Source organism: Acomys russatus, chromosome 23, assembly GCF_903995435.1.
Source record: "Acomys russatus chromosome 23, mAcoRus1.1, whole genome shotgun sequence".
NCBI lineage: Eukaryota > Metazoa > Chordata > Mammalia > Rodentia > Muridae > Acomys > Acomys russatus.
The window spans coordinates 38,177,431-38,203,391 of NC_067159.1; positions in this window are offsets into that span (position 1 = coordinate 38,177,431).

The following is a 25,961-nucleotide window of genomic DNA, read 5'->3' on the forward strand; positions in this document are numbered from 1 at the left end:
TTTTCAGTTCATGAACAGTACCATCTTACCATATCTCCACATGACAGAAGAGGTGACAGTCCCTGTTGGACTTCTATAAACCCTGATGGCGATCATACCAGATCTACACCAAACCTATTCACCTTGCCAAGATTTCACTGCCCAGCTCCCATCACCTTGGGGCTTAGGGTTCCACCTTAGGAGTTTGGGAATGCTGGGTGAATACATACTTTCAGACCATGGCACAGGTCCATGTGAGCCAATGGTCATGTTCAGACGAAAGGCAAAAGGGCAGCAACTAGAGCCCCAGCCACTGCACCTGACGTAAAAGGGAAGTATCCTTTGCCAGCTACAAGCACTGCTCTCTTGCCCTAGGAATATGAAGTTAACTTTCTGTCTGGTCTTCTGGTTACTCTATGCTTCTAATACAGCTTTATGTAGCATAAGACTTGCATACACTTCTCTATAAGCAGGTAACCAGGGAAAACATGACTATCAACTGTCATCATTTCCAGGGATAGAATGCAAACTGAGAAGACTTCTTACAGCAGTGTACCAGCCAGTGACTATAAACTAGTTTGTATGATCCCTGTTCTAAATCACTTAGGACAAAATGTGTCATATGAGAACACAAAGCTCCTATGGGAAGGGGAGTTAAATCATGCCTTCTTTGTAGACATAGCCTGTTTAAGGCAATACTACTTGATAGACATGTGAACCTTATGAGAAAGAAATTTTCTTCCTGAGTCCAAGGTTCCCATCTAGAAGTATCTGATCTAGAGTACAATACATGGTAATGCACACCTCTAATTCTGGTACTTGGGAGGAAGAGGCAGGTTGAACTCTGTGAGTTCAAAGCCAACCTGGTCTACATCGTGGGTTACAGGCAAATGGGGCAACACAGTGAGACCCTGTTTCAAAATAAATAAAACTGCTCTGGTCTTTTTTCTTAGATTCTTGTCGAAGGGTGTTGCCTTCACTAGGTGGGCAGCAGGTGTATGTGCATGTTCCGAGGGGTGTCTTAGACTACACAACAGGGTCTAAAACCACACTAGCAACTCTCTATAATATCATGATGTTAAGGTAGAAAAATATTTTAATTTAAGCTCAGTGTTACAATGCACAAGGGCTTGGGTTTGATTCCCAGCGTCTCCCCTTCCATGTGCAAAGTAGTCTCAGTCTACGACATACACTGGATTCATCTGGCTAGTATTCACAAAAAAAGAGATGGGATTAAAAAGTCTGTTACCAACATCTAACTTATCCTTGGGCCAAAAGGGAGCAGTAGCCTGATTCAGTGAAAATAAATTGCAAGTACTTATTGACAAAAAAGTTGGCTGGTCAGCTAGGCAGCATGTGAAGCAATGAGTCTTGTGCCTTAGCTAAATGGGAAAGTTAGTTAAAGAGATAACAGAGAAAAGGTTCTTGATAGATGGTTTTACACAATAAAGACTTTTCACAGGTATTCTAGATTCCCTAGCAGTAAGAATCTACTTCATTGGGTTGTAAAATCTATAGCAAAAAAAAAAATGATTGATAGATGACAGACAGATTGTATATAGATAGATTATAGATATATAATAAATTAAAGACATTTAATTGATCGATGACCAATGATAGGCAGCTTAGAGGTCTATAGAACACAGATATATGGCAGATAATTGTAGAAAGATGATATATCAATGACATGATAGAAAACAAATTATAGATAGATAAGACAAACTACAGATAATGGATGGATAAATGGATACATTATAGGATATAGATAGATATGTTAAATGACAGTTGATAAATAGGTAGATGGATAGATGTTAGGTAGATACTTAATAGACAGACATATTACTTTTGACATAACAACCTTTTATTATTCTCAGCTGAAAATATATTAATCCACTTACTGTGAAATACTTTCCATTTTGACCCCGTGATGAGCTTTACACAGTGGAGTTATGATGCATGTAGCATAGAAGACAGATGAAACAACAGAGATCTGATAATGTAAGATTGAAATTGCAGAGCCCTTGGAATCCTTGTCAGTCTTCAGACCTTGCTGCCGTTCAGTTTGCTCAACAACAAGATACTGTCTTAGTAATAATGACTTTACTTATTGATGTGCAGATGACATGACTATTTTACCTGTATTTTATTTAGCATTCCCTGATAAAAAAATAAAGACTGTCCAGTTAAATTTGAATTTTACATAAACAATTTCAATCTAAGTATTTAATAAAACTTATTGCAATACTGGAACATATGTACATGAAACACAATTAATTGTTTATCTGATTCTTGTCTCATAGATTGCAACCTACACTGCAAAAGACAATAGGCTAAAAAGTTTCAATTCCAGCTTTTTTTTGGCATTGAGTGTACTGGACAATAGCCACAGACAGTGCCAAGCCATTAATAGTAACAGATACTTACTAGGAGTGGGACTATGAAGGGTAAAATGGCATCAGAAATCCAAAAGCCAAGAGAAAGAGCAGACAAATGGCAGAGAATCTCTCCACAAAGAGAACAAAGATTCCACAGTTACCTCAAGGGGTAAAGTAATAGAAAATATCATGTGTAAATTAAATTAACGTAAAACAACAACAACAACAAAACAAGCTTCTAGTGGATGGCACATCCTGAGGACAGAGAGCATAGCAATCTTATCTCCTCTGTGTTTCTCTGTGGATGCACCCTTTCTGTAAAGAGCATAGATGGATGATCATTATTGGGTGGATGTTTGAAACAGACTACATAGCATCCCTGTGTACCCAGTGTGGTTTGAGTGGCTAATTCACTGCTCTTCTCTGATGGCAAGGGTAGGTCTATCAAAGAGACTATAGGATGCCTTTGTCCATGGCACTGTCTTGAGTGGTGGTGGTCAATAACATATCTCCTATCTAGGCAATGTTTGAACTCAATTAAGCACAGAATATATAAACTCATTAACTCTCTTTACTTCAAGATATTAAATTGATGAATTTACTCAAATAGAGCAGTTTTATGTCCTCATTTTCTGCTATCTGCTCACAAAAGAAAAATGTCATGTTCAACTATTAATTATATTTTAAAAATGCGCACAACTAGGCCACAAGGCTCTAGGACATTAGCCAAAAATATGGAATAACCAGTCTGCTCTGAGAGAACCCGGAGACTGGATAGCATATGTAGCCATTCTACCACCCACACTCAATGAGAATCATTGGATGAGAGTTATAAACTGGAATTTATGTCCAATAAGAGATGAATAGAACCAGATTGACAGGTTTCCAATGTAAAGATATTGCTTTTCAAAAAATATAGCAACCTCAATGAAAAGACCTATACCCACACCAGTTATTATATTTCTATATTTTTGTCTATTTTCCCTAGAAAACCCCTGAATTCTATGCTTTTACAACCATAATCACCCCAATTATACTTTAAAAAAATCATTCTCTTTCCCACTCTTTTTCCCATAAAAATGTCTTTTGTCTGGCCATAATTCTAAGCATATGATACCTAATGTCATGGTTCTTGGGTCTTCTGAACCTCTGATTTCCAGAACTCCTGGGTTCTTTGAGAAAATGGGTTTGGTGACAATTTAAAACAGAACCTATGCACACTTGACAGTGACATGTGGCCTTGTGCTGGATTCACCCACAATTCTATAGGGTTATATAAATCTTAAGGACCAAAAGCTTAAACAATTTGGCCAAGGGCACACAGCTTGGCTTGTCCAGGCCTGTGTTTATACTTATGGATGTCTAAATCCAAAGCCAGCATAGTGTCTGTTGCTCCAAATTAACGAGAACTTTTCTTAGGCAATTTTAACCAGACAATAATACGTACAAAGCATTGGTTCTTACTTCAGTATCTATCCTTGGGTGCCTGAAAGCTTCTGGTTTGAACTAGTCATATAAAACCTTTTTCTCCTTGATATTGAATTTGTTTCCTTTAGCTTTGTCCCTTTTAGATAGAGAACCAGACAGATCTGCCCTTTGAAGACTTTTCTAGGAAAGTAGATGACTGATTGGCAAGTTTCAACCTAAGGAGAAAATAAAGGCAGCCTTTTGTAATGGCAAGATCTCAAAACACAGAATGGCAAAGCCTTGGGAGAACTGAAGTCTAGACCCGGAGCTTAGTGTGGGTTGTGTTTCCTCAGCTCGCAATCCTCTTATCAGGCATCTAAGGATGGTTTCACTTTGAAGAATTCATGAGGCTATTTGTACAGTTAAAAGGAATATGTGCTATTTGCTCATTACTGAAGAAAGATACACTATACCAAGTAAGGTTTTATTTACTTATTTATTTCATTTGCAAAACAACAGATTCTCAACATTAAAAAGGTACAGGTCATTTTCTACAAAATAAAATCCACACAGAAACTACCAAATATAAAACTGGTAAGTGTGGAAGTACTTGGCTGGAAGTTAGGCATGCACAACTCCAAGCCTTCCTCAGGAATCTCCAGCCACCAATTCTTACTTGATTTGTGGCACTATAAGACACTTTATAAGACACACTGAGACCAGCGCCACTCTGAAGTTTTTGAAAGGTATCTCTAGAGCTGGCTTTCCAGGACCTGTAGCTCACCATCTGTTCTGTATGCTGACCACATCAATGTCACAGCATGCTGGTCGCCCTTCCGCAGGGCACCTTCTTCAGGTCTTCATATTTCTGACTCACTGAACATAAAGTTTATGACATTGTTGAATGAGGAGGCTACAGCCTTCCCCTTACTTGCATGAGTGTTGAAACTCAGAGCTGGGATTGCCCCGTGGTCTCTTGCTTCCATTTCCTTAGGCGTTACCATTAAGATGCTTGAGCTAGCCAGCTGATGCCCTCTCCATCTTCTTTCTTCTCACTGGATGAGAGGCCAGGACATCCATATCTCCAAACAATTTTCAAGATGTATTTCTGAACACATGGAGTATTATGGTATGGTGAAGGAGAAAAAAATGTTTCTATGGTTTTCATTTCTGGAAGAGGTGGAGATCCCAGCTCAGAGCAAACCAATGACAGTGATGCGATGTTCTGGGGTTTGGTTCATGCTGCTACTGCCTCCCAGTGGTCCTTCCAATTGCTCACAGCAATGATAATCTACCCACAACGCTGGAGAGAGCCCGTACCTGCTGGTACCAGTCATAGTGCAGCATTAGAAATTAGCTGAGTGTCTCTGAACAAACGTTTTCAGAAATACACATTACACCTCAGCTTTTCAATGTAAGCAGTGCAAGGAAGGGGAAACAAGCCACTCTGAACAGTGGAGAGAACACCTAATTATCAAGGTTTTGTGTGAACTTAAACATGGTGTACTAACTTTTCCACTAAGTACCTAGCAGAGATAATGGGGGCTTATTGCGTGGTAGCAATTTCTCTTCAGATGAAAAGCTTTGGATGGAGACACTGTTCAAACATTGTAAACACTCTGTATTGCAAAACAGAAAGATAGCTCACTGGTGGTCAGCAGGGAAAATCAAGATTTGCTGTTCCTCCCGCCCCCAACTTTTTTTCTGTTAAGCATTCACTAGCATTATGGGAATTGTTCCATTTAGTGACCAAACCCCATGAAGGTCCGAACAATTATAAAAGAGTAAATGATATAAATTTCCCCAAAGTGAATCATATTTAATCATCTCTTCAGAAAATAAAGAAAAGTCAGGAAGAAAAAAGTTTTGAGGAGCTCAAAGAATCACATAGTTTCTTCAGTGTCACGGAATGGAGTCTCAGCATGAACTCACTTGCTTTTCTGTGAGGTAACTCTTTAACCTAAATTATAAGAAGAATGCTAGAGATATTTCTTGCTCACATACCAGATTGTGACAATATCCCCTCATATTTAAAAAATTTTTTAAATTTTGCATGAAGCTGTTTTCTTACTAATTTTATCATAAGGAGGAGTTGGTGGAGGTGGAAACGCTATTTGTGGATTTGCTTTTCAAGAAAAGACGATCCAAAATACTCCAAATAATGAACCAAATAAAATGGCATTTGAAAGGTAAGACAATAAATGGTGGGGCGTACAATTCATGTCTGCATATCGACTGATCAAGCCAGAAATATAAACTAATGATTCTTTTCATGTGATAGATTTCAAATCTAACCTATGATATTCTTTTCCTGGTTATAACAGCTGAAGTTTGGAGATGAATACCTAGAAAGATAAACCTTCAGGAGAATGCTCCACACACATGAACTCAAATACCCCACTTTAGGGAAATTTAATACGCAGATCTTTCAGGGCTGTCATGTGGGTTTCTCCTCTGCAACTAAATTAGATTGTACATACATTTCGAGCTATGTTTAAGCAAGCCCAGTTACCATGGTGACATGATACCCTGTTAAATTCAGTATGCAATATCTCATTCCATGTGTTAACTATTTGGGTGCAAGTTACAGAGAGACTGATCAGAGACATTACCCTAGTTTTTTTTTTTTTTAATTGCCCTACCTCTGTTGTAATTAGTCTTTTCCTTTTTTAAGACTAAATCTAATGTTTCTGACATGATGAAGTAGATGGTTTCTCTTTTCTGAAACTGGCTGCACGTTTTCAAAAATAACACAGAGAGGGGAGCAATTTCTTGTGTTTAGGATAGAAGAAACTTCATCATTCATATGTAGAAGAAATGAGCACATTCATTTTTTTAAAAAAAATTTCCTTTCTAGCCTTCATTAAAAATGACATTTTCAAAATAAATCCCTAATATTAGAGGTTGTTGGTCTCTCTAATTTTAGTCTTTTCCCTCCCACACCCAGTCACGAGTTTTGCATTTTAGAGTTGTGCTCTCTGGCCTAAGAATGACGGAGCTGTTTTATGTGGAAAATAGTACACAAGTCCATGTTGAACCAAAACAGGAAGTGTGTGCATGTGTGTGCGTGTGTGTGTGTGTGTGTGTGTGTGTGTGTGTGTGTGTGTGCATGTGTTAGTGATGTGTGGTGAGCACTCTACTAATGAAACAAAATATTAATCCAAAATTATTTCTTCATTTTTTTTCATATCACCCATCCATTCCACTCCATTGGTTCCTTCTAATCACTTGCTCCTCTTACCACTTTGGTGCCCTCCTTTTCTTTCTCATCTTTATCACACTGCTCTTTTGTTGTGTTCAAATACTTGTGTATCATCTGGAAGGAGATAAGAGAGGGTTTTTTTTTTTTTTTTTTACCTCCTGGACATTGTCCCTGTGGAGTTGGGAGCCCTGGAGAGCTTTACAGTCCTCACCTGGAAATATTCCAAGCCACACCAGCATCCGCTCTGTCTAGCATAGGTGAGCTCTTTGAGCAAACGTTTATGTGTGGCATTATCACACACATAATATCAGTGTATTATTAATCTTGGAATGGTGCATAGGAATAAATGAGTAAATTATCACTAAAATTATTGGATTTTTAGCTATGATTTATTTCTTTAAGATACTTGCCTTGTGGATATTTTTCTAAAAATTCTCTTTTGATCTTGATGTCATGTGATATTAGTACTATGTCTTCTATATCTCTCTACCAGCTCACCCATCCATACATGTATCCATCCCTCCATCTCTGCTTTTGACACATATGTATAATTCCTTTGTAATAGGATGCATTTTCCCCCCAACATTCAAGGATTTTAGTAACTGGATGGGTATTAATAAATAAAAAGTCAATGAATGACAGTTTAAATAAGTGTTAATAAGGAAAAACAGGTGGCACAGCCCTTTCAAATGATATTGGGCATTTAACTGTGGAACTCCTGTTCTTGGTGAGTCAGCTGCTGACTCCACATTCCCATTCTGAGTAACTTGAACCCTTGGCTCCTGGTCTCATCACTGGCACTCCATCAACACTGGCTGCCCTATCTCCTTCTCTTGACTTTTACTCTCCTCTCCTGCTTACTAGTTCATTTTTTGTGATTTACTTCAACAAACTCATCCTAGAACTCCAATCTCCAGATGATGCAACTCCATAGTCTTGACGTGTGATCTTCCTTTTGTGGGTAGCTCTACTTTCTTGTTCCCATTGGATATGCTTTTTTGGTCCTTCCTGGAATTGGTCATTTTAATTAACATTTACAATGTAAATATTTTAATGTGAATTTATCTCATGTAATCTTCTATGAGTTTAATTGATGATAGTGAAATGTTCTTAGCACAGACTTATGCAATGACATACAATTAATCGAAGGACATGAATCAGTTCTATTTAAAATTAAAGTTTCTTAGCTCATACATTATTGTGGATCAAATGCTTCCTGGCTTGACTATGGAAAAATAAGTTGCTAGTGAGGAAACTGTGATATAGGGAACGGCAATTCAGAGGTAAACACAGGCATTGCAGGCTGCTGAGACCTAGCCAAAGCTGTGACAAGTGCACTCATGACTTTCTTCTTCCATCTATGAGGCCACAGGGAGGCAAGAACACCTCTGAGCTTTGGGATAACAGTGCAAAGGCAGCATGTGTGGGGCATCTGCAAGTGCAACAACCAAACGGTGTAGAAAAAACAAGGGACACAGGTAGTGCAATGAGAGTTAGTTCCCAAGCACAAGAAATTTGCCCTGTTCATTGGCCAAGTATAGATTACAGTTCCTTAAAATTTCCACTCATGATCTCTTTTCACTGGGATAATTTTACATGATTCTATATACAGAGGTACATAAAATAGGTGTGCCAATCAGATGTTTACTCATATTAAAACATATATAAGTTTATTTAAAAATAATTCTTTGTTACATGTATAATTACACCATTATATGAAAGCAAACTGTACAGTAATGAGATGGGTACAGCTGCTTACTTTTACAGAAAGAATTATAACTTAAATGAATATTTAATACATCATGAAGATAGAATCCTCAATAGATTGTTGTTTGCTGGCGGGGGGTGGGGGGTGGGTTTGAGATAGGTTTCTCTGTGTAGCCTTGGCTGTCTTGGCTTCACTTTGTAGACCAGGTTTAGGTTTTGAGCTTTTACTAACCTACTTTATTTGGAGTTCTTTAATGCCTATACCTCCCTTACAACCCACCTACCCAACATAAGAGAGAAAAGGGGTTAATGGGAACAGGAGAAGTAGACCTTTTTAGATTTCGTTCCTTGGAGAAATTCCACTTTTCATTGTCAGGATTTCAGCAGACCAGTTAAACAACAAAACAGCAATTCAGCAGAGATGACTGCAACTGCAGCAGCTGGAACCCAGAACCTCAAAGCATTCTCCGGAGCATCTCTTTCTAGGAGGATCTCAAAGAGGAGCCATGAACAGCCGAACGATGGGAAGCAATGCCAAAACCAAAGAGCCCAGCTAGGAGTCCGTACTACGATGTTTATCAGTGGCAAAGACCATGACCCCACAAGAGGCAATTACTCTTTTATTGGACAAATATCCTGTGTTCTCTGACAAGTTTGCTTCCAGTGAACAAACACTGCATACTCTTGCACAAGTCTGTTTCACATCCCACACTTGGGATCAGAACAAAAACATGTTTACATCCACTACAACCAGGCTGGCCTGGAACTCCCAGAGATCCACCTGCCTCTGCCTCTGCCTCTGCCTCTGCCTCTCTGAGTACAAGGATTACAGGTGTGCATCACCACACCTAGCTTGTCCAGTGCTTTTCAAAGTTAGCTGTGTATAGTCATCAGTCCTGACAATGCCAGTTTGCATAAATACACAGTACAAAATGGCAGAAGTAGATTTCAGAAATTGTTGGGATTCTGTCCTAATCTCAATTGAAAATCAGGCCAGTAGTTCAAATAGCAACTTATAAATTGAAACATTCAGATACAATATTGTCCAAAAGTATACTTCATTTGATTCATACTAAGGAATGATGGTAGGGGCATATTAAAAAGTTTTTGTTTTTTAGAATGAAACTTTATTCTGTAAAAGTGGGTAACTTTGTGCACAGTGAAAGTGCTGCTGTTTATAATGCACAGCAGTCTGGAAACTGAGTCAACGTGTCTCATGAAATTCTGCTGGAGTTGCATGGTGAGGCAGCATGTGCAAAGTGCAAAGCACAAGTGCTGTATCCAAAGCTAAGGCTTCAGTGAGGTCACGGGATGCGACACGGGCCAACACTGCCAGAGATACCTCCAGTCGGTTGCGTTTTGGCCAGTGAGTATTCAGAAACCTTTTTTCATTGCAGATTATTTTGTGATCCGCTACATACAGTTTCATTACCTCATGTGTGGTCCCCACACACCATTTAAGTAACTGGGTGATCATAGTATCTTCTTGTAAACTTTCAGAGCAAATTTACCGCTCGGGCTTGCCTGTTTTCACTTGTTTCTATTACACTTGGTTGCATTTAAAAAATATTTGCTCGTTTCTGTCTGTTTGCCCCCATTGGGATGTAAGCTCTGAGAATAGAGAACTTGGCTCTCTGTGCTGTTTCATTATCCACCATTGGATCAGTGCCTGGACAAAGATAAAAAAGAAATGTTTGCTGGATACATATATGAGACAGAAGGAGACCGAATGCAGTCGTCCAAAGGCAAAGTTAATTTTCAAAAAATGCATTCATTTTTCATTTTTCCATTCCTGCCTTTTGCTTATTGTTCATTTTACTTTGTTTTTCTCAACCCTGTGCCAATCACTGTGTTAATAGGCCAAAAAAAAGTGAAGTTAATTATGTGCCTGCCATTGCTTTTGTTGTATCACAAGAAGATAATGACCAATGAAAAGAGAACTGGATTGGACAATACATAGTCAGGAAGATGAGCTCCTCATTATCTCGTTGAAATTCTTGAAGAGATAAAAAAAAAATCTGTAGCAAAATAATTGAAAAATGCAAATTTATTATTTCTTATTTAAGATAAAAACAATGTCTCTAGATTTATTGTCCTTAATGTTTCATATTAGTGACTGATAGGTGCATATTTTTGTGTGTTTCCAAATACATCAAATATGATTTCCTAAGGAAATAATTAACTCTGGGAGAAAAACAACAACAAAAATCAACCTACAACAACTGAACAAATTACTCCTGCTGACTGAGTCCGGGTAAGTTGGCTTTATATCTTGCTCCTGTGTGGACTGAGTTTGGTGATCTTGGTTCACTATAAGTTCTACCCACAGTCACTTAAAGGAGCAAGGTAAGCTAGAGGTTCGAGCTAGTGGCTCTTGGGCTCTGGATCCAGCCAGCAGCATTGGCAGCATCTTGATATTTACTGCAAAACCAATCTTGAGGCCACCTGAGGTCTTCTGAACCAGAAGGGATGATGAATTGAGGCCCCTGCAGCTGCAGGAGCATTTGGCCTCAGAGGAGCCATGGGATAGGGTAATGTCTGCTTCCTCGAGCTCTTAATCCAGGTGCACAATCCATTAATTATTTGATATGTTCTCATCTAGAACCGAGTACGGTGGTCACAGTCTCTGCCACAAAAGCCTTACATGTGACTTGTACCACAATGCCAGAGCATTGCATGTTGGAGACGTGAGTGGGTGACTTTGCCCTGAGTTACTGAAGTTGGCTGTGCTTGTGGTGCTCACAATACAATTTGCCAGACCCTCTTCACCTTATGATGTAGAGAAACTTTTTTTCTTCTCATGCGCTGTAGCTCACAAGTGAGGGGCTAAGCAGGGTTGCTATGAGGTCCAGGTCAGCTTGGCCTAGAGATTGAAACCTATCTCAAAAAAAAAAAAAAAAAAAAAAAAACAACCCAGCCAAATAAATAAAAAGCCCATACAAAATGCTTTTCTTATATTTTAACATCTAAGGAGAGTATGTTCTGTTTGAAAGATGCAGCATAGAGTGGCCAGTAGGAAAGTGATTCCATCAAGAAGATCTAAGAAACTAACAGGGGCAGGAAAAACACTATAGAGGCTTCTTGAGAGACCAGGGCTGTGGTTTTATTTGGTTTTGTTTATTTAGTTGGTGCGGGATGAAGTGGAGTGCTTAGAGCTGATGAGGGAAACAACCAATGCCCCAGAGTCCTCCAGCTACCCTCCCCCTCCCGCCCCCACTCCCACTGCACCCCTAGTGCAGTTCTGATTCATGAGTCTTGGAGAGCCAGACTTACCTTTCTACTGCTCAGGTAAGGCTATTGCTCTTTAAGGAAAGAAAATACCCCACCACTTTGTGCAATTTGGGAATGTTCATCAATCTCATCACACCAGGAATTTTAATGGGCTGAAGGTGGAACTGCCATTATTAATTGGACAAATAATCTTTTCAGATACAAAGTATTTTCTTACTCAACTCACTAATGTTCCTTAGCATTTCATTTACTCACATAGAAATAAACACACATACACACGCACGCACACACACACACACACACACACACACACACACACACACAGTTACATTTTCAAATTCTTTCTCCTTCATAAAAAAGGTCTGGCTCTATGTAGCTACTGAGAAATCAGCCTTCATTATGTAAAAACACCAGGAACCTTATATTATCCTACTTAATTTAGTTGTCTCCTAGAGGAGAGCTTGCCTAATAAGAATTGCTTTTCCCCTCTGCATAGGCTGATTGAAAACGCACTGCATTGCATCACTCTTGATTCCTCTGCTGTCTCATCACTCTTGATACTGCATTAAAATTCTATTGTGGATGAAGCTCTGTGTTCTTGCAAACGGCAGGAACTAAGTGCCTTCTTTACGTGTTATTGTTATTATGTTATTACTTATAACATACACAATCAGCTGAATGTCAGCAGTGTCGCAAGAATTGTACTGAGCAAAGGCTTTAACAAGGTCCCTCCTTAGGGTTTATGTAAAAGCCACCCAAGTAGAATTGAATTAGCATATGAGTGGGCTTGGAGCATATGAACCTGAATATTGATTGATTCTTTGGATGTGAAGTACCTTATAGAACAGCAGAAGAAATGACTTTAGAAATAAGAGTTTCCTATTAGCTGAACCACCTTCTAGTTTGCCCTGAAAACTCAATTATCTCTGCAGAAAATAATCCTTATTTATTGTTTCACCTCTTGGAGTTTACAGAACACAGTTATTGGTAGAAATGTGTATATGATGCCAGCGTGTTAAGCCTTTTCTTGCTGGTCCAGCTGTGTAATTATGCCTCATCCGCGAGGCCTGTATTCTCTATACCGTCTTTGCTATTAGTGACTGAGATTCAGGTTTCGTTTTGTTTTGTTTTAGGCTGAAAGGTTTGATAATTTCTCCATGTTTCCAGAGACACCCTCCTCTCTATTTTTTATTTAATATCCCTGAAAAGTAATTACAGCTGATGTGCCCAGAGGTAATTTTGCAGCTTAGAAACATCATCTAAGTGGATTCACAGATTATACAATGTGCTTTCTTTTGCACCTGTCTTCTGGGAAAGCAAGACAATCAGTGTGCTCTTTCATTGCAGTGTAGCTCTCCAGTTGGTCAGTAAACACCACTTGCTTTGTTTGTCGTTGGGCGTGAAGGCTTTTTAGCAGTTGGTACTTTGATGATTAAGGCTACTAGCAACAGTTTCATACAGTTTTGGTGGCTCTGTGAAATAAATACTCTGAAGTTGTCAAATAGGCACATGACTAACTCTAATTTATTATGCAGGCACATCAACTTGTTGCTCTACTCTACATTTCTGCCATGCATTGGAGTTCCAATACCTTCATATCCTCATCAGCATTTACCATCATCAATTTCTAAAATATTAAATATACCCCTGGTATGCAGTAGTATCTCTTCCCCAGTCTAGTTCTTCTATCAGTTATTGAATTTTCTAGATTAAATGAAAAACCTTAGTCCCTAACAAAATTCAGTTTATCTGAGTGTTAATATTTTAAATCCATAAGAGGCATCTCCACTTTTTACTAAGTTCTGTGACCATTCATGAGCTAGATCTTGACCAAACAAATTAATAATAATTATTAAGTCTTCAAAAGGTCACAAATAACTGGCTAATTTTTTTTTATGTGCAGTGACTTCTTAAGGTAGAAAATTTGGACCTGAGACTTGTATAGTTTTATTTTGATTGCGTTCTGAATTTTAGACTGCTTTTAGCCATAAAAATAAATCCATGTTTTCTTCCCTGCTGTAAGGAAATTTCCTTTGATCTGTAGATTATTTCTAGTTGCTTGCTTTGCAATAAGTTTTGTTCTAAAAAGCTAATATTGTTGTTAGATTATTGAAGGGTCAGAGTGAGCCTGATAGGATCTCTACTGTTCAACTCTTGGTGTTAAAATCCTAATATCAGCCCTTAAACCCCATTCAAGGATTTGAGATGGAACAGTACTCAAGGTGGTGGGGAGGTGAGGGGGCGTGAGAGGACCAGGCATTTTTTTTTATTGTAAAAATCTACTAGCTTAGCAAGTTGACTTTATTTTCTTAACTATATACAAACCAACTATTTTTTAAAATTAATTTATTCTTGTTACATCTCAATGGTTATCCCATCCCTTGTATCCTCCCATCCCTCCCTCCCTCCCACATGTAGCCTCCAGGAGCACTAGCCTGCCTCCACAGGCACTGGCTAATGTAATCTCAGTTGAAGTCACATAGCCACGTAGGAGTACCCTAGAAGTCTTCCAACGATATAGAGTCTTGGGTGACTGTTCAGGTAGCAAACTGTCTTTTTTTTTTTTTTTTTTTAATTTTGGAAGCTGCTAACCTGCATTTCCCATTCACTCAGGTAATTAAGTTTTATACCTTATCAAGTCTTTGATGCAGTTGAAGACCAGATAGTTTAGTCTTACGACTAAGCTTAGTTGTTTAAGAGTTAAGATGTTTTTAGGTCTAGATATATGTTTTAAGTTGATAGAGAGGACATATGATAGAGATTGATTTTCATTCAGAATTTTAGACTCACCAAGATAGGAAAGATGTTTTCTTCAAGTTTGCCGAACACAAATAGCCAAGTCACTATGAATGTAACGTTACTATAATTCCTGATGGTTCTGTGGTTCTTCTTGATGTATGTATCTTATTTTATTTATGTGTAATAATATAAATGTATATGTAAAAAAGAAATATAATTAAAAAAAAGAGCCTGCGAGCTCCTCCTTGGGGTGGTGGCCATTTTGTATGGGTAGTTAATCCCGCATGCAGGCTGTTTCTGCAGAATAAACACTCTTTGTTTTTACATACTAGTTGAGTCTGGGATCTTTCTTTAGGGATTTTTGGATCCTTACACTCTCAATAAAGGCTGATTAAGGGAAAAATCCTTCTGGTCAATAGGATAAAGTCTCTGGCCTTGGTGAAAAAAAATCTTTATTGCAGGTGAGTGGATCAATCACCTGGCTGAAAGACCACCTCTAGGAAGGCAGGTCTACCTTAAGCCATGTTAAAGAGATAGGCAGAATAATTTTCCCTTTAAAGAGATCATGAATTTTTCCTTCCCAGAATTCCCATTTCTAGGATAGTCTCTCACAGACCCATAGGTGTGCAGCTTCCTCTGTCCCCCTTTGCTCAATTACTCAGAAAAGCCTAATTTTTCCTTATCTTCTTTCTGTCTCTGCTCTAAGTATACATTCTGTGACACTTTGGATGTTCTTACTCCTTCTCTAAAGTGCCCTCCCTCCCTGCTGGGCGGCTATCTGTGGCTACTTGGCAGACCTTAATTCTGATAAACTTAACTGGTAAGTCTTCTTCTCCTGTTCCTCCATTCTCCTCCACTGATCATCTACTGAAATATATAACTTGCCTGTCCTGGGGTATTTTCCATTTAAACTCTAATAAAATTGCTCTCAAGCTTCAGTTTATGTTCATTGTTAAATTCTTTCATTACTAAAACTAAGAACCCAAAGAATCTATCTATCTATCTATCTATCTATCTATCTATCTATTTATCTATCTATCTTTCTGCTATCTAGAAAATTTTGGGTTTGTACCAAATAGCAAACTTTTAAAAAGAAGATTATTTTCTTCTTTGAATTGCTTTTGGGGAAAGGGCTGTTGCCCAGACAGTCGTTGGCACTGTTTCTGTACCTTTCTTCTGGGTACCACAATGTAGGCTAACCTCTTCAGAGACAACACATTCTCATTGCTGAAGGTTCCTGGCAGGATTAGCAGCAAACAGAAATCTTGAAGGTAGGTAAGCTCATTCATCTCAGTTTAAGCACTTGGAAGATTCCTTGCTCAAATCTCCTGAGACTGTTTTGATACTAAACAGCGAATAGATGGGGATAACTGTAAAGTAGCTTTCTAGGCATCCTCAAGATTGCCAGAATGGTTTTCATTTGTAGTTGGACTCCACTGCTGAGGTCAGAGAAGAATGCAAGCACAGACAAGAAGAGGGTGTTGCCCCAGCCTTGTGATAGTGAAAGTCAAACCCCCGAAGAGCAGTATCTACACTGACTGATTTCCCAACATGTAACCCAACAGTTTTATTCCTAGATAAACAATGGCCAATGTTGAGAACCTGGTCACCTGAAAACATGTCCACCAAGTGTTCACCAGCAGTAAGCAATCCAAAGTATCCCCCACAGGCTGTTCTCCACAATTAAGACCTTCAAAGTTTTAACTAAACCCAAAGAGTGTTTAAAATGTTACTAGAGTTAAAGCCAGGATGGAATAATTTTATTTTTATTATTTACTTGTAGTCCCGTGAATGTTTTCTCCTTTTCGTTCTTTTTGTTCTTGTTCTTCTTGCTGTCGTTGTCATCATTGTTGTTATCCTCCTCCTCCTCTTCCTCCTCCACCTCCCTCTTTACTTCCATGTATCCCTACTGTTCCTCCTGTGAGACAGTAAGCAGTGAAGTCTGCACATAAACATTGTGTGGCATACACTAGGACCATAGTTTTAGTTAGAATGGAACTTGACAAGTGCGTTTTAATAAAGTGTTTGTTATTGTGCAGTTCTGCTCCGTGACACACTGCTGGTCATATGCACATAATTTATGTTTATATTATGTAAGACACACAACCTAAGATGCCTAAGGCAAAATGTGATTTTCTTTTAACTTGATTTTCAGGAATACACTCAGATGAAACTGAAATGTAAATGAAATAAGATTCGAGGGACTGAAACACCTTTAAGTCCTGACTTTTAGATTGTGGCAGCTCTCTCTGGTGGTTAATATTAACTACCTGGACTTACAATAGTCATCTTTGTAAATGAACCTGTAAGAGTGTCTGTGAGGATATGTCTAGAAAAGTCTAACTGAAGAGAGAAGACACCCTCTGAATATTGGAAGCTACAGCTCTTGGGTCTTTGGCTGAGTTAGAGAGACAGTGAGTCACTGAACATGATTATTCTTTTATTTTTATTTATTTATTTAATATATTTATTAATTTATTCATATTACATTTCAATTGTTATCCCATCCCTTGTATCCTCCCATTCCTCCTCCCCTCCCATTTTCCCCTTACTCCCTTCCCCTATGTCTGTGACTGAGGGGGACCTCTTCCCCCTGTATATGCTCATAGGGTATCGAGTCTCTTCTTAGTAGCCTGCTAACCTTCCTCTGAGTGCCACCAGGCCTCCCTATCTAGGGGATGTGGCCAAATATGGGGCATCAGAGTTTGTGTGAAAGTTATTCTCTAATCTATGTTCTGCCTGTAGATGCACTATGACTGGTCACCTCACACACCTACCACCCTGCCTCCCCAACGTGGAGGTCTATGCTCTTATACTGTGAGTCAAAATGCACCTTTCCATCCTCGGGTTGCAAGGCTTATTTGCTTATTTGCCACAAAAAAATGAAAACACCAACTAGCATGCTTGTGGAGACCAGACATCCCATTGCTTGCCAAGAAACTGATCACCAGGTTTCTGGAGAAATGAGAACAATTTTTGTTTTTAAGTTTTCCATCTGGAGGCAAGTGAGTGTTGACTGACATAAAATTGCATCTGTTTGTGTTAATGAACCCCTCAGTAGAAAATCTGAATTGGCCTTGTGAATGATAATTGCCAGTGTCAATTACCATTTTTTTTTGAGGAAAACTATAATACCACCATTATCTGGATGAGTGATCCCTTTTATTGAACAGGGAGAGACTGGAGTTCAAAGTCCGGAACATTGTTTCTTGCTTCACAGACATCCATATGTTATATGGTAAAGGGAATGGTCAGAGTACTGGAGGTTTCCTGTCTTTGCTGGCATAAGGTCACATTTTTGTTGGGAGAAATCAAGTGTGTCCCATGTCTTTCCCAGGATGTAAATTTATCAGTAAGGACTGGTAGTTGAGGATTCCCCCAGTTTCTGGAATCTGCTTTTCTCAGGGACACAAAGATGTTTTGTTAACGCTGTTCATCCAGGATTACACAATGCCAGTTCTCCTTCTGTGACTGTAAAATGTTCTGTGCATTCAACATGTATGAAACTACTTGAGCATTTTCTTGCTGATGAAGAGGCGATACCATGGGAGGGAGCAGGGAAGGGCTTTATTAGAGCTAAAAGCCAAGGTCCAGAGGCACCAGAAAACAACAACAGAGCACAATAACTGTGTAACTAATGGGGAAAGGTTAAAAACAGCCCAAGAACCTTGTATTTCATATCACCTGATAAAGTCACCTTTCTGCTTCTACACAGAAACTGGTCCTGGGAGCATGGATGACACCCAAACATTGATCATGTTCAAGGCACACGTATAAAATGGGATTTGGTGCAGCTCAGGCAGCTTCAGGTTTGAGAGCATCTCTGGGTTGTTTACAATATCTGGTATAACACAAGGGCATTGGGACTGTGCCTGTGCTATGTTGTTTAATTAATGAGTACAAAAAAAGCCTGTGTGTGCATGCTCAGTGCAGACATGTGTTCTGCGGAATTTTCTAACCTCTGCTCAATCCACAGATGTGGAAACTATGGTGACAAAGGACTGAATGCATTTCCTGTCACTCATGCAGTTTCCATTTCCCAGTAAAGGTACAGCCCCTAGAGAGTGTGGTCTCTAAGACAAAGTATGCATACACACAATCACATATGTGTGTATACATATCTACACAATATATTCAAATATCAAAAACACAATCAATAAAAGGCAAAATGATAGAGGTAGAGAGAAAAATGATTAAAAATACATTTTGAACATCAGTAGTTATGAGAAGCAAACAGCAAAAGAGCCTCCATGAAGACTGTTTTTATCTTGCAATTCTTCTCACAGAACTGTGAGCAATTTTGACACTGTCTTTTATATAAACAAGGATCCCACACAGAGAAAGAAAAACATTGTAGAAAAGCAGAATCAGGGTTCTTCTTTTTGGAGAAATATTTACAGATATGAAGGCTCAAATGATCACTGTAGTGGGATTGAGACTGCAGCAGTTGTATGAATTCATGGCTTTTACTACATTCTTATTGATGTAAATAACAGTAGATGTGTGTGCACATGTCTGTGGATCACCACACACACACACACACACACACACACACACACACACACACACACACACACATGTTCTGACCCTTGTCCCTATGAGGACTGAGAGGCAATGAGAGTCCAGCAGCACTTAATATTGTTAGCTCTGTTTTGATAATATTGGCATTACTTAAACATCCAGTGAATACAATTACATGGAAATAATATGGTAAGGTCCAAACATATTTGTGTCCTTTTTGAGAGTTGCGAAACAATTGGGGATCCAAATAGAAATGGGGAAGCCCATTATTGCTGTCCATAGCCCCGATGCCAGAAGCCCTAATCCATTCCATGTGGAATTGCCTTTTTGTAGATACAATATGCCGAGCGAGTTGGTCATCAGTATTTCTAATAAGCCGAATGAATGTGAAAAATCTGGTTTGTATTCTTAAAACTTACTGAACACATGGCTGATGTGTAGACTTCTTTCTATCTAATTACCTTTTCCAAATCTTAGGATTAACAACGGTGCATAGAAGGAAGGAAAAACAGGGTCATTTCTCTGGGCACTTTTCTATTCCATCCGGTTAATTAAAATGGGTGGACACAAGAGACCCATACATGTAAGTGCTGAAAAGACTGAAACAGCAAGCATACCATATTGCTAGCGTTTTCCCTCGCCACCCACCCCATCTGTATTGTATAGGCTAACGCAGTATTGAGCAGATGGACTATGTCCTGGAGGTCAGAGAAAACATAACAGCTGAGCCCACAGCCAAATCAGTAGAGAAACACCCTGTTCTGACTGCTCCTTACTTGGAGACAGCCTTTCTTTCAAACCCATCGGCATTTTAGAAATACGGAAATGTAGACAGTGAATCTGCAACTGTTAAAATAAACAGAGCTTATTCCTAATTAATAAAAGACGTGCTGTTTTGTCACAATAAATTGCCTTCTGTCATATTTTCTTTCTTTGGACTTCCGTACATTCTCATGCTACCTCAATACCAGGCAAAATGTTGCTTAAGGTCTAAGTGGTAACATAGTCATGTGCAATGCCACCCTGGGTACCACCGTTCTAGTGCTGAAGTACTCATTTTCTTCTACTATTTCTCCATCACCGATCTCTCTCCTCCCTTCCACACTGAGGGAGTGTTCCTCAAGCAGTCTGATTCCCTGATCTTAAATGCATGAGTAATTAAGTTGTTTGCTCAGATCACAGCCTTTGACAGGTTGCCATTGTTTCACAAATTGAATTCTGAGCTTCTTCAAATGACAAATGGTCTCCCAATCTAGTTTGAGTCTCCAGCCTTACCTCACAATACTCTTTTGGTTGCTACACCAGATGACACAGACTCATGTGGGACCCTCTCAGAACCCCAAGTCTTTGCTCCTGTTCCTCTACCAAACTGACCGTCTCACTTTCTTCCACAAGAGTAACTTCTGATGTCCTTATTGTTAGCTCTAAAATGTTTTTTAAGTACTCCACACCATCTCATCCAATATGTATTAATTACTCCTGTTCAGTTACTAAAGAGTGGATCATAAAGCCTGTCTGCAGATTAAGATTTCTCTGAAGGTAAGTTCCATTTTTTAATTAAAAATTAAACTCTGTGTGTGTGTGTGTGTGTGTGTGTGTGTGTGTGTGTGTGTGTGTATGTGCATGTGCACACATGCATTCACACAGTGTACGTGCATGTGAGGATAGAGGCATTGGTTCCCCTAGATCTGGACTTACAGGAAGCTGTGAGAGCAAGGTCAGAGCAAGGTATAGAATTCGGGTCTTCAGAAAGAGTGTTAAGTATTCACTCTTACCACTGAGATGGGTCTCCAGTCCTGAATTCCATTTTTTTGTCTGTATGGTTCATTCTTGGTTTCTATTCTTAGTAGAACTCTAATAAATATTAAGTGTATGTTCAGGAAAATTGATAAACTGATGCAAAATATTGCAACCACGGTGCCTTGTTATCCCAAAGGCACTTAGACAAATGTTGCCTAAATGTACAGACATGTGACTGAGAGTTTTCTTCCATTTATAGCCTATGCCATATGCATATGCATACTGGTAGTGCCATAGTTGCCCAGATGTTCCATAACATTGTCACCCATTCTCAAGGCTCCCTTGTTTGTGGTGGACAATGTTTTCCTCCAAATTCCATATAGAAGTTTTAACTTCTAGTAAACCTATCTGTGGGGAGGACACCCCTAAAACAGTAGTCAACATTGAATGAGCTCATCAAAGTGAGCCATTATTAATATCATTATCCAAAAGGGCACCAGTGGGCTGCCCTATCCTCTGCCTCTCTATGCACCATTTAAGGTGAAGTGAGGGTCCAGGGAAATGGTGGCTATCTCCAAAATAAAGTAATAATCCTTACAATGAAACTTATCTTATTTCCACCTTGGCATTTGATTTCCTGACTTGCAGGGGTAAGAAAATAACCTCCTGAGAGCAACTTACCCTAGAAATAGGTGAAATTGGAACCAATGCTTGTGAGTAGATGGTGGTACAACAAAACTACCCTGGTGGCATGGCCTCAGGTACCTTCCAGTCTGCCCCAAGTCCTATCACTTTCGAGTCACTTCTTGTTCTGAGTTTTTCTGTCATGTTCTGCTTAGTCCATCCTTACATCTTCTCAAATCGTGAGGCCAAAGACCATCTGCATCAAGTCAGAGGTGAGGGTCTGCATGATAGCTCTGTGCCAAGAATTTCAATTTGCAGAACCTAAGATGGAGATGGCCAAAGCCCTGTTCCTACAGCATCCATCTGCCTTGCTCCCATTTCTATCCTGTCATAAACTAGATCGCGATGGTCATTGTTATCATGAGACAGGTGAAGTCAAATGCTGGGGAGTCTGTGGAGATTTTTCCCAGGGTCACATTTGCTGTTGACCAAGAGAAGGCTCAGCATACTGAGAAGCACACCCAACACCATATTGCAGGTGATGTCCCTGTGACTCTCTTGACAAGATGACATAGGAAGATATATGCTGGGTAAGCTCCTCTATTTTCTGGGGGGGAAAAGCAAAACAAAAAACAAAAAAACCCAGAAAACAAAAACAAACAACAACAACAACAACAACAACAACAAAAAACCTTTGCATCTTGGGAACTATGAGGCGAGAGAGAAAATGTGGGCAAAGAAAGATGAGGCCAAGCTGTGCTTTGTGAAGCAAAATGTAAGCCAACAACTACATGCACCCATTGCCCAGCATAGCACAGTATGATGGTAAACAACGGAGCAATGTATTGATTGGAGCAGACTTTGAAAACCCAGGGGGCTTCAGTAAAGACTATTTGTCACAAAAAATCCTTGTCCATGGTTCTGAAAGCAGTGGTGGCATCTCAAAGGTCTTCTTGAATGCCCACAGCACCCCAACCTTCTCAGGAGGGCCTTTATGAGAAAGCAAGAAGGACTGGCAACCAGGCCCCACAGGGGAACCTACTGAGCTCTTAAATGAGTGGCAGCTTACCCCCATGTTTTCTCTTCCTCTAGGAAGAGGGCAAGTATGAGGAATAGCCAGGTGAGTTATTATAATAGAGATGTACGTACGTACGTGTGTGTGTGTGTGTGTGTGTGTGTGTGTGTGTGTGTTATGCATGCAGTGATACAGCAGGGGAAGCCCTCAATCCTTTTCAGCTGACCAATCATTGTAAAGAAGCCACACTTTTCCATGTGCCTTGTTCTGGAGGCCTTGTCCAGCCTCTCCTACTGCTTGCTGGATCTTTTGATTGCAGAGGGAAAAGGCTCTGTCATGCTCTAAAATGGAAAACAGACTTAGAGCTGTGGTTGTCCTTTGATCAGTTCTAATTTCCACAGTATGCCTAGTTACCAAGCCACACCTTCTCCACCCTCAGAATTCTGTTCATCTTGTTTTGTCACCATGGATCTGGCCCAGGTAGATGCCATCCTACTTGACACATGTCAGTTGCTTCACTCTTCTAGCTCTCATCCATAAATAGAGCTTGCTTCTTTTTTTTATTAATTTATTCAGATTACATGTAAATTGTTATCCCATCACTTGTATCCTATTTCTCCCTCCCTCCCTCTTTCACCCAATTCACATCCCTTAGGTCTATTAACCAAGGGGGACCTCCTCCCCCACTATACGGCCATAGCCTATCAAGTCTCATCTTGGTAGCCTGCTTATTCTTTCTTTGAGTGGCACCAAGCCTTCCCACCAAGGGGAGGTGGTCAAATATGGAGCACCAGAGTTCATGTCAGAGTCAGTCCCCACTGTCTATATAATTGTGGAGAATGTCCTGTCCATTGGCTAGATCAGAGTAGGGGTTCAATGTTTACTACTTGTATTGTCCTTGGTTAGTGTAGTAGTTTGAGCAGACCACCTGGGCCCCAATCCACCCATCATGATATTCTTCTTGTAGGTTTCTACGACCCCCTGGATCCTTCTATTTCCCCAGCCTAAATGTCCCTCAGTTGAAGAATGCTACTCAGCTTTTAAAACCAAGGAAATCCCGAAATTTGTGGACAAATGGATGGAACTAGAAATGATCATACCGAGTGAGTTAACCCAGAAGCAGAAAGACTCACGTGGTATATGCTCTCTTATAATTGGGCACTAGCCCAAAAGGCATGTCCCATCAAAGTCTTCACTTACCAAGAGATTGGGATAGATGTGAGGACATCCTACTGGGACTCTAGGTAAGAGAAATACAGCTTGCTTCTGATCCAAATGGTGCTTTTGTTTTTATTTCCCTGCTGCTGAGTCCTTATTCACTTTGGGGACACTTGCCCTTCAATGGATGGCAACAGGAACAAAGGCACAAATGGCCACAATATGATTATTTACTGAGGTCTAACTAGGAGTCTCTCCTTCATGTTACACAAGTTAGAAACAAGCATTTTTTGTTGAAACTGTGTGATAATCCTCTATGCTAGATTTTTTAAATTTTGTTTTCCTTGAAAACCAGCTTGTTAATGCATTCACCTTGTGAAATGTTTTTTAAAAAGGAAAGGCTTGTTTGTAGGAAAACCAAAAGTGTCCCTTCACTTCTTCATGGTTACCTTTGACAACAGTGGGATATGTTGCTTTTCAGACTCTGCTGTGGCTGTGTGTTGGGGGAGGAGGGCTCACAAATGATTTCCAGCTTCATTTTACAATATGTCTTAGAACTGACATGAGGAAGTTGTCTCCACAACACAGGGTATGGAAACAGAGTAGAGGGATTACAACCTTTATCCTACCAGGAAGTAGTTTCCTTTAGGCAATAGCGTCCCAGAAGGCAGTGGACTAAGATGCAGTATGTGAGCTATGGCACCTTCTATTCAACTTTAAAAAGATATTACATTCACGTGTGTGTGTGTGTGTGTGTGTGTGTGTGTGTGTGTGTGTGTGTGTGCCTGTTGTGAAAACTGTATGTAGGTCAGAGGACAAGCTACAGGAGTCGGTCCTGGGGGTGAAATTCTGTCACTCTTGGTGGCAGGCACCTTCCCCCACTATTTTAGCTTGCTTTTTTCTTGTTTGGATAAAACACTGACAAAAACAATTTGGTGGGGGAAGGATTTATTTCAGCTTACAGGTTACCATTCAGCATCAAGTAAAGCCAGGGCAGAAAGTCAAGCAAGAATGCAGAGGTGGGAACTGACAACTGCACAGCCTCCTCCAACACTTCTCTGCCCTTATACTGTGACGTACTTTTCTCCTAACCATTGTTAGTGTCATATCAGCATCAGAAACAAAGCATAGAGCGATTTCTTCTTGTCTGCCCAAGTTAAGTTCAGATGGGTCAGAGCTGTTTACTCTTGGCTCTTGTGGTATCTGCCTGACACAAGTGTCAGATTTATCAAGCAAATTCCAATTTCTGGGATCCATTTAGAATTCAGATAATCACTTTTAGTTACACCAAGAGTCCCTGTTTTCACTTTTCAATCAAGTGTTCTCAGAGGTTTGGTTTTGAAGAGTCACTATAATCTAATTCTATTCCACTGTGTGTTTCCCGTCTCCACTGGTCCTGGTAAGAATCTTTGCCTGTTCTGTGAGTATGCGATACACCTTTCTGCTACCCATCTTCAATCATGAGCTGCTCACCTCGGTGGCGCTCTGGCTTGTTTTTTCCTTCTGATGAAGAGGAAAGTGACTGGCTGTAATATCTATCATCTTTGGCTGCTACTAGCATGTGTTGTCCCTTTGTAGGACTTACAAGAGGTGTCCCTGCTGGAAGGCCAAATGATGTAAAGCCACAGCTCTCCTCAAACTATTGTATCTATCTCCTGGCATAAAGGCCTGGTTTTTGCCCCAGTCCATGCTTCCTTCAGTGACTCTATGCAGAGCATGTGCACGTGTGCAGGTGCTTGCACACATACATGCACGCACACATACATGCACACACACGCACACGTGCACGCGCGCGCACACACACACACACACACACGCACACCTGTACCATATTATACCTGGTGTATAGCAACTGTATTCAATCCTTTACCTTGGGAACAATTTTGTTGACTGAACTGATCAAGATAACTTATTTGTCCTTTAGTCTTCCTTCAGCCTACTTTAATCCAATCCAAAGCTGGTGTCTTACTTACTTCCCTCATAAGAACACTCACCCTCACAGTGTCTCAGCTGAAAAGCTGTGATGCAAGCATAAAACAGAATTTTGGGTTGTGGTCTGTCTTTCTGCAGATTTCTGGAGAAGAATTTAGTTTTACTAATAAGGAAGTTTCCTGATTGAAAATATGCTTTAATGTACTCAAAACAAAACTTCATTTTATGCAGTTAAATCCAAATTGATATAAATTGTAAGATATATCATTTTTCATGTATCATTATCAAGTGAAAACCTGCTAAAAATTAAACTAGGATTTAGAATTATTTT